Genomic DNA, 11,113 nt, shown 5'->3' with positions numbered 1-11,113 from the left:
GCCCCCAGAAGCCCAAGGTCAAGATGTTTACAGGGAGCCAAGCAATGACTTTTATGGTAGACACAGGAGCAGAGTATTCTGTGGTGACCCAACCTATAGCCCCCTGACCAAGAAAAAGGAGACTATTATAGGGGCTACTGGGAACTCAACTGCCCGTCATTTCTGCCAACCACGATCCTGTCAGGTAGGGGGCCGTGACAAGTGACACATGCCGTTATTCACTGTAAGGGACCATATTTAGTGGTATTAACTACCCCTACAGCTGTTAAAGTTGCAGGAATCATCCCTTGGATTCACCACTCCAGGGTTAAGAGAGCGACTTCACCTCAGACAGAGGTTCCCTGGAAAATTGAGAGTGTCCCGGGAGACCCGCTCAAGATCAAGATCAAGAGGGACCAGAAAAGGATCAACGAGCCCTGCTCTAGCCACACCCAGAAGCTGGCTAGTCAACGCACGGCCTGAAGCTTAAGGAAAGCTCAACGCAGCTATTAAATGTATTTCTTTTGTGCTCCCTTGCCTCTTTCTTTGTTTGCTATACTAGTCTGCGTATTAGCAGTGGGGCTAGCTAGCGCCACCCCACCTGACTGGAACATAGGCCATAGAATCTTGATAGCTATTTTATACCTTGTTATAATTAGTGCCATCACTGCAGCATCATGTCTAAGATAATCATTAGGCTGATGTTACTGACGCTAATGCCCTCACTCTCCTTGGCTGTACAATGCACCTGCACGGAACCAGGTGACAGGTGGTCCATGTACCAGCCTGCATTTTCAGCTTATAGGTGAATTCAGCCATGATCTCCAATGAATAGCAGAAACCCTGGGAACTCTGCAAAATCAGATTGACTCTCTGGCTGAGGTGATCTTACAAAACAGGAGGGGTCTGGACCTACTCACGGCCAAAGAGGGGGGACCATGCCTCTTCCTAAATGAAGAGTGCTGTTTTTATGCCAATCAATCAGGAATTGTCAGAGGGATGATTCAAGAGTTACAAGACCGAGTGGAAAAGAGAAAACATATTTTAGATAAGAGCCCATGGACAGGCCCCTGGGGCTGGACCCCCTGGCTGGCACCCTTCATAGGTCCCTTACTCCTGACTTTTGCAGTTCTGCTGTTTGGGCCCTGTGTCCTAAACTTCCTGACCCGCTTTGTCAGTGAGTGGATAGAGGCTATAAAACTTGAGATGTTAGCCTCCAATTATGAGCCCCTGCAACAGATAAGTGATGATGCTTACTCCAACTAGAGTTGTGAAAGCATCAAGAGGGGGAAATGTGAAGGAAAAACCGGGCTGGTCTAACAAGATAACTCACAAGTCTAGGAATGTGAAGGAGAGGCTGAGCTGGGCTAACAAGATAACTCACAAATCTAAGTATTGGAATACTGATCTGAGTTCTGCTAGACTAACTTGTAATTCTAGGTTAATTAGTGTTGGTTTGCTGTTCATGTTTTTTTGCTAGCCAGCTGGGTTTTCAAAGATACATATCTGGCTTTGGAATGTTGGTTTGCTGCCTCCCCGTCTCCACTTTTGTGATGATAATGCTGCTAAAACTGTTCCATGCCTATTGGCTGAATACCCCAAGCTTGTACTTTACCTTATAAAACCTCATGCGCACGTCTTGGAGGTGCTCAGAGCTTCGGAGCAGAAGCCCCTCTGAGCCCGCCGGCATAATACATCTGAGTACTCCAACCCTCTGAGTGGTGCTTCTTTCTTGACTGGCCTGTCGTTTCTGTAACAAAACCATTTCTAATGAACAACCCCATTAAACAAATCCTTGGCTAAATGGCTTCACCTTTTACCTTCCAAGGAGAATCAGCATTAGGACAGACAATCCCTACAATACAGTGTCTCCAACACCCAAGGGCGTTTGCAGATGGGATGGGCAAGTGGCTGTGCAAATTGAGTCTCCATCTCTTTCTGTCAACTCTCTTTTGTCAGGGCTTCTGTGCTGTTCTGATTTTATTCTCGACCATGTGTATTGGAGTTCTGAATGGTCACCAGAGCCAACACTCTTAGTCCCAAGATAGTTTTGGGGAGAGACTGAAGCAGAACTGCCATAGATCCCTCCCATTGTTGGTTCTCACAGGCTGCCTCTTGCTCAGTCAGAAGCGCCCCTCACACATTACAGTTCCAAATTCTGTCACCACAAGATTTTCTTACATTATATTTCTAGTTTGATTTTTTTTTACTTTTACTATTAAAGTCATATACAATTTGAAATTATGCTTTTTTATTCATAATCCACAAGCTTATAATATGAAACAAGCAAAATAAAGTGAAAAACAGTTCAACTATAAATATTTCATTGTGAAGTTTCTATAAAATAACAGTGCTATTAATGGAAATGTTCCGTATTCTATATGCATTTCTCTGCAGTCTTTTAAATATGTTTTGTGGAGGGAAAAGGAAGCCTAGATATCTTTCAGTCATGATGCTCTTTATAGGGACTATAACTGGATTATCATTTGCAAATGCTCTATTTTGTAAGGCAAAGAAATGTAGCAAGAATCTTTAACATTTATTTAGACCTAGTTAAAAGGTGGCATGAAAATCTAGGCCTTTCATACCTTCTTGAGTGATTTCTTACTCAAACTGAGCTGGAGTTCTGAGAGCAGAGTGTTATGCTTTCTTGGGTCCCCATTCAAGAGAGCCTTTAATTCACTGTGTTTCATAATAAATCTTAGGAGAGCCAGTTATGACAATATATGCAATTATGTGCCCTACTTGGACAGTGCATGGCTTTCAGCTCTGCAGTATTGTGTATTCTCCATCCATTGACTTCAGGCAACAGACATGTAAAACAGTAAGCTGATGGTATGTCCTCTGATTGATTTTTACCTATATTTAAGCTATTTTAAGCAGTTGTAGGTTGAAAATTGTTTCTTTTTGTTTGTGAGGATTATGAACAACTGAGGTACTTGGCTATTGTTACATGGGGCTCAGAGCTCGGGTTTTGTGTATGAATTATTTTGTAAGGGATTATGAGTTTGGCCAAGTTTGCATTTTTTTCTTTTGTGTTTGTTCTAAAATATGCACAGCCTGTGGTTATCTGAAAAGTTGATAAAAGTACTCATGAATTTTCCCTTGTGAAAAATAATGCTTTGAATTTAAACTTTAACTTGGAGAGAAATTCCACATCTTGGAACATGGCAGAAAGAGAAATCAGTAACATGATTCCATGGAAATCAGCTGAGGAATACATTCCATTTGATGATGATTGCTACTAATTGGGAGGAATTGATTCTTGCTATTTGCAGCATCATAGTCACTGTACAGCAGGATGATACACTTCTGAGCTCCGAGTTCATGGGAAATACTGATATGAATCTTTGATCTATTTATAATAGCACTGGATATTTTTCTTATGTCAACTCTGGCAAAGGTAGAAAAGGATAGGAATGAAAATGGTTTACTGCATAGTTGCTTCAACTACCATTGTACTTTCGTGGTTCAGGTTATAACACATGTCCCTAGAACAAATCCTATTTTTCACATAATGTAATAACAACACTGCTGTTATATAGTGGTTGGTACTATAAAATGTGCTGGGAGATGAATGCTGTTATTATGAAAATCCTATTAGCAAGTCTCTACGTACTATACATGCAGGGCAGATTTATTAACATACACTCTGCAGTCACTTTCCTGAAAATAGTTTTATCAGTTATGAAATACTATGCAGTAATGCCATTAATAAATGTATCTGGAAAAAATGTATCTAATTGCAGTATGTAAAAGTTAAAAACTGAATAGCTTGAAATGGCCTCTGTGAATGGTGAGATTATTTCAAGTAGATGCACTGAGCAATGGATACACTTTGTTACCCCTTTTTCATACAGCCACATGCCAAGTAATAGATCATTAAAGTGCACAGTCAGTTAGGCTAATGAGAAAATGCTGGTTCTTTTACAAAAAGTTGTCAGTAGGTGGCAGTGTGACTCTTTTATAAGGCATTTTTGTTCCATATGGAACTAAAAACTTAGATCATTCATATTTGCTACCTAAATTACTGCAATCTTCCCCCCAAAAGGGCTCTGGGAGCCATTTAAAACTGTTCTTTAAATAATTGATAGTTACAAATGAAAAGCCAAGCTGAGAATTTCCGAAATGATCAAAGTAGTTTTAATTTTCCATTGTTCATGGTTGAATAAAAATAATGTTACAAATGATACCATCAATAACCAGGGAATGCAGAGCCTCCATTTCAAAGTAAAGCACATTTAGCAAATCCATATTATGCCCTCACTTAAGCACCATCACCAGCTATGGCCCATTGGTGCACTATTTATTACAAGACTCTGAGGAATAATGTTATATTGAACATTTAAAATTTTTCCTATCTTTTTTATCCTTTCAGCTCTCTTCTTATCCACATAAATCACCACTGTTATTCTGTTATTTCCAGTGATACTTTATATAAATACCCACATGCCTATATATTACATATATGCATATATAATAATATAATTTTAAATATACCTTAAATCAGAGTGCTAGACAGTCTGCATATATATTAAGAGGCCATGGTTTCTGACTTCATTATAAATTATTAAAAAAAACCCCAAAAGAGTAGTATATTCTTGAGGGAAATTCTGGGAATTGAGTTATGGCTACTGTGGAATTCTAAGAAAAGGAAAAATGTTGAAATTGTTAGACAATTCTATCAGAAGATACAAAGACAGTATTCAGCTCTACAAAATCATTTTAATCATATTGAGCCTTAAACTTTTGATTCCATTTTAGGGTATATAAGGGGTAAAGACAAAGATATATTATTAGGAGTGGGATTTTATGAATGTGTCATGCACCATAATAGGGAAACATTGGTCAGCTAAAAAGACAGTTACTTAAAAAAAAAAAAAGTTACTAGTCATGATCTAACCTGTGGGAAAGTCAATTAAATAGCCTGAGTTATCATTTTATCAATAATGTGAATGGAAATAACTTGTCAATATCTAATATTTCTTCAGATCTGATTAGTGATGGTAAGTTTACCTTTTGATCCCACTTTGATCAGCAAGGCATGCTAAAATGGGAAACATCCAATCCTGGGAATCCTATTCAGTCCAGGATCTCTGATACCTAATTGGTGTTGTTGACTGAAATAAATGCACAGCCTAAAAGTTGAGAGTTCTGTTTCATCTGGCAGAAGAACTCGAGCCAGGATGACAGCCCCTCAGATTGTTCTGAGGGGCTGCTCTGAAGAGGTAGGGGAGGAGCTAGGATATACAGGTGCTTTACAACAAAGCCCAGGTAGTGGGAATGATAAAAGATTGCTTGTTATCTAAAGAAAGCCAGGCATCTCAATTTCAAGAATGGAGTGCTTTTCTATGTATGGGAGGAAGCAAACATTTGGGCTCATTGTATTCATTCCTCTGACAAGCCTCTAGCTATCTAGGGTGTTTTATTTTGTCCTTTCTTATTCTGAGTCCACTCAGAGGGCACCATTGTGAGTGGCTGCAGAGGCTGGGCTGCAGGCCAGTCCTCAATGGGGGGTGGCGGCAGCTGCTGATGACCTGGTTTCAGCATTCTTTACTGATGTGGTTGCAGTATTTTCATTCACAGGAAGCTTGTAATTGTAGCAGTTTCTTACCTCCTTCAGATGTATGTAAATCCTTTTGAAGGTTAAATATGCCTTTTGTTGGCCTTTTGTCAGCTTTATGCCCCAGGATAGTTTTTCTCAAGAACCTGCCAGCCATCTCCTGGAAATGCTAGCATCAAGGGAGATAGGACTCCTGATCTCTCAGTTTTTGTGGGAGAGTAGGAGCCTAATTTCTTGGTGGCCACCTTGCTCCAAGATGCAAAACTATCTCTTGTTGTAATAATAAAAAGTTTGTTATTCTTTTAGATAAAACTAATTAGCTAACACAGATGGTTAGTACAGTTACCAGGTAAAACTAGTATGAATAATGTGTGACAAATGGTGTTGCCAACTCCTCTGACTTGAAAACTAGTTATTGTTTACTTTAAATTTTTTGATATAATGGGTTGTATCTGCTTGGCTATATAGAACAGTGACATTTCTTCTTGCCTTTGCAGTCTCTTAGCTGATTGCCTGAGATGCTCACTGCATTCTGGGGTAATGCTTATTCAGTAATAGAAGGGTTTGCTTCCTCTATAAACTTTGTAGAGAGAATTTATAGGTTGTGAGAAGATTTTGTCCCCAAAAATATTTAACCAGAATTCAGATTTTATTTTCTTGCTTTGGATTTTCTTCCCATCAACTCAATTCAACTTTAACTGCTCCTCTGGGCAAGAATCAAATTCGTTTACTAGTTACCAGTTCCTATTGATATAGTTGCAATTTAGCTCCATGATCTTTCATTATTCATTGAAGATAATTGTATACCTTATAGCATGCCACTTGTTTCAGATAAAGCAATCAAGCAAGACATAAAGAGGAAAGCTGTCAGGGGGAATTTTACTACTTTGTAAAGTAAGGAAGCAAATCCTTTAGATGAATTTCCATTTTTAAAAATTCATGAAGTAGTGTTTTAGGCAATAAAAATAGCTTTCTTTGGCAACATTTGTGGCTAAACCAGTGTTAAGAAGAATTGTAAAACTAATAAAATACTAGTCAGAATTCTATCACTCCATTTGTGAAAGAAATTATATTTATCATTAAAAAGGATTTATGCATATATCCTATTAAAATAGCATTTTCTTTTTACAGAAAAAATGAGGAGACAGAGACTTTTGACTTTCCTGGAAATAGTCACATTAAAATAATAATTCATGGTGAGTCGATATATTTTGAAGTATCTTTCCTTGAAATACCCTTGAAGTTGTTCTTTAATCAATAGTTTCATTAGACATTTCTCCATGTGCCATCATCACATACACGTGTGAGTGAGAAAACCTGTTCTGTGAAGTGATACTTTAATAATTATTTTTAAATTGTGTCTGTATAGAAAGTTATATAGTTTCAATTTTGCAAGATTTTCTTAAAGACCAATTAAAATACAAAATTAAATTTGCCTTCTATAAATGGCAATATTTCCAACTTTTAAAAACATGGATGATTTTTCTTACTATACTAAATGTACTTAGAATAACAGCCATAAAACATCCATAGTGCTTTTCTAAGTTTTATTATTCTTGCTATGTTTTTGTTATACAATTGTATATAGAAACATAAATTAAAGCCCATTGACTCACCTTGAGTTCTTTAATAGTTTGGAAATCAATCTTAAAGCATAGATTTGATTTTTTAAGAAGAGGGGGGTTGAAAGAACAGCATATATAAACTGAGTTATTTTAATATATGCACTTTAGGCTTTCTGAGCCTTCTAAATGATCAGGTGCTGAAGGTTAGACCGGATGTCATTCAAAAGACAAGTTTCCTTGGGCTGGCAATAATATCAGAGACTGGCCTCAGACCTCAGAGCCATAAGTTATTATCAATCTGTCTTCAGAAGAGATGTCATTTTATAAAAATCTCTAAGGTTAAAGGAAGACATTCAAGTTGCATTAAGTATCTTTTACCTCCCTTGTTTGAGAAGTATGCAGCAAATTTTCTATTCTTATTTCTTCTGGAAAATTCCACTATGAAATGATTATGAAACTTACTACTTCTAGAAGATTGACACATGAACACTGATTTGACTTATACCAAGTATACTTTTTACATGCAATCAAACTTCATTTATGAAATCTGTGTTCTAAAAATTGAACCAGGTATACTTAGGTGTTAAATTAAGTCTGTGTCAGGTTCTACTATTAAAAATAAGAACTTCTTCATTCATCAATATACTGTGATTATATACTCAGATTTTTGCTTTCATACCATGCTGAGTTATCAGTTTGAAGGCTAACTGGAATTGTAGTCCTATAGAGTTGGAAGGATCCTAAGAAATTTAGCTGGTTTCTTCCTTCAGTTCTTCCTTCAGTCATAACTCCATTATCTCAGGTATATGAGAATAGTTCCAAGACTAATTTCAAGAATAACAATCCATCCTAGTGTGTAGCAACATTGAGTCTAAGGAAATTTTTCATATAGTTGAATTTGTTACACAAAAAACTGTTTTTCACTTATAATCTCTTACATGGAGTAGAATTTTTTGAAAGCTTTTTTGATATAGTCTGAGAGTTATTGGATTATAGCCCTCAACTTGGGACTTTCTTATTTGACTAAGCAAATTCTTTTATTTCCATGATTTTAGTCATTGGAAGATAAATATGCTTAATTTATTTTTCAACACATATCTTAATTTTGAAATAATGTATTGAATTCTAATCACCAGGTAGGTATGTTACACTTCTAGGGAAGTCGTAAAATTTTTTTAAATTCCCTTTTTTTTTTTTTTTGACTTAAAGAGTTCTTTTCTAAAAGGAATAAACTTAGTGCTTGTTAATGTTTGTCTCTGTGTTTAATTTTTTTTTTTAGTAAACTAAGTGTACTCTAGTGCTTAGATGTTTATCTTTAAATTCTGTAAATATATAGATTTTAGGGAGCAAAATATTTGTCACTTAGTAAAGGTTGGATCCACATATTTCACAACTAGTACTTTTAAAATAGTTGTTATGTAAGAGCAGATATTTAATAATTATTCTTATTCTTAAGTGCTCAACTTTTCTGTAACATCTTCAACTAGATTTTATGTTCTGATCTTAGGGAGGCCAACTTGGTTTCACATGTCATCAACATGCTACGTATAGTGAAATAATTATTTACAGCTACCTAACTTTTTCATACCATCCATAACAAAATAGAAAAGAAATTAGATAGATCAAACTAAAAAATTATTAGTATTTTTATGTGCTGTGAACTCCATTGTGGGGATTACTTAGAGCCCATGGTGTTGGCTCCTGAATTTGTTATAATACCCACAGTGCTCTGCTGGGAAGGGCTTTAAGCAGTTTTTTTAAAACTGTTTAATTTCTTTTCTATCTAAAATAACAACTGGAGATTGGTAGGAATCGCTAGATTCCTATTATGTCCAAAGCTTAGGAATAATTAAACACAACTGTATCCTTTGCAAGGTTGAGTGGGAAAGGTCCTCATGTACAGGCGTTTGTCTTGGAGAAACTAACTGATGCCCAGTGCACACGGGGAAGCAGCAGTGGCATGGTCAACAAGGAAGTGCTGGAAAGGAACATTTTAAGCAAGAGAGGAAAACATCATGGTTTTGGAAATTATTTACTGTTTTATGTCTGAAATGGGCATTGATTTTTAAATATATGTATGAGTATAAATACAGTAACTTCATTGATATTCATATCTGATTTATATTTGCATCTCACACCTAATATTTACACTATGATTTCATTATTACTGTTTAGATTTACATTATTCATTTTAAAGGTTATTGTACACAAATTGTTAGATATTTTTATGGCTTTCATTCTACATTTGCTAATGCATATTTTTATAGGCAAAGAGAAAACATTCTATCAACTGTAACAACATGTCACTGTAAAATTTGAAGAAAATTAGCTAAGATTTTGCCCAGAACTAATGTCATTAATGTTTAATTGACTGTGTCATGAATCTACACTACCACAACCCATTATCTACAATGCTGCAATCCAGAAGTATGAAAACTAAGAATATTTTGGAACCAACTTTTAATAGAATGTTTCCCAAATGGATATCACTATTTACAGTGTTTCTCTCTCTTCATACATTTCACTGCATAGACATTAAGTTTTGATTACTGTGCAGAATGCCAACCGCTCTGTGAGAATTACACAATACACAATATTTGCATCAAATTAACCTTACAAAACTTGATAAATTCTAAATTATGAATCACATCTAGCCCCAAGGGTTTTAGATGAATAACTGGAACTTGTGCTATTTAAACCAAGGTGAGACTTTAAATCCCTCTGTCTGAAGTAGCATATCTTAGTGTATTTTTACATCATCAATTTGTTATTGAAGGCATAGAGAAAAACAAAATATTAAAGCTGGAAGGTAGTTAGAAGTTACACATTTCAGTCATGAGCCCTTGTTTTTAGCAAAAGAAACTGCTGGCCAAGAAAGTAAATTATTTTGTTTAAAATCATGCAGCCAGTAAGTGAATGATAAAAGGACTGAATTCAACTCTTCATGCAATTATCACCTCTTGTAAACAACAAAAAATAAAAAAAAAATAGCAAAAGTAAAAAAAAGTAAAGGGGAAAAAGTTGCTATGGCAGTGGCAGAAGAAAAAATGTGGTGAGATACTGCAATTCATTTGGGGAAATGGCCCTGGAACAACTGCATATCCATATGGAAAAATGGACTTTGACCTCTACCTCACATCATACCCAAAAATCAATTCAAGATGAATCATGGTCCTAAGTGAAAAAAGTAAATCAACAAAGCCTTAAGAAGAAAACACAGGGGATTGTCTTTCTTATTTTTCTATAGACACAGACTTCTTAAGTAGCATTAAAAAAGTGCTAACCATTTAAGGAAGACAAAGGATAACTTGGACTTAAAAAAAACTAAGTTTCTTTCTATAAAATGACACAATAGAGGTAATTGTAAAATACAGAATAGAAAAAAGTCTACAAATGTTTGACAAATATATCTAGAATATATAAGGAACTACCAGAAATCAATAAGAAAGATAAATCATCATATTAAACACACACACATACACAGAATTCATTTCACAAGAAAGGGTAGCTGAAATAAACAAAAAAAGCAAATGAAAAAGGGCCTCAAAATATTAATCATCAAGGTCATGCAAATTAAGCCACAATGAGATAGCACTACACTCACCCAAATTCTGGAAACTAAAAAGAGGTAATACCAAGTTTTGCCAAGCTGGTGGAGAAACTGGAACATTGCCATATTCTGGACAGAATGTACAAGTACAATCACTTTGGAACACTGGCAATATCTGCTAACCCTAGATATACATGGATAAACCTCACAGATGTTATAGTGACTGAAAAAGGAAAAAAACCAAAACAAAAGGGAATCTACTATATGATTTCAGTTATATAAAGTTCAAGACTGGGCAAAAGTTATCAATTGTGATAAAATTTAGAATAGTGATTGCCCTGGGAGATACATGGACTGGGAAGGGACCCAAGAGAAATTTATGGGGTAATGGAAATATTCTATATCTTGGTCTGGGCGATTAAGTGGGGATGTATATGGTCAAACTTCTACTTGAGC

This window comes from Camelus bactrianus, chromosome 13 (assembly GCF_048773025.1).
Source record: "Camelus bactrianus isolate YW-2024 breed Bactrian camel chromosome 13, ASM4877302v1, whole genome shotgun sequence".
Taxonomy (NCBI): Eukaryota; Metazoa; Chordata; class Mammalia; order Artiodactyla; family Camelidae; genus Camelus; species Camelus bactrianus.
The sequence above is the reverse complement of the archived record's forward strand: the minus strand, read 5'-3'. Positions refer to the sequence as shown.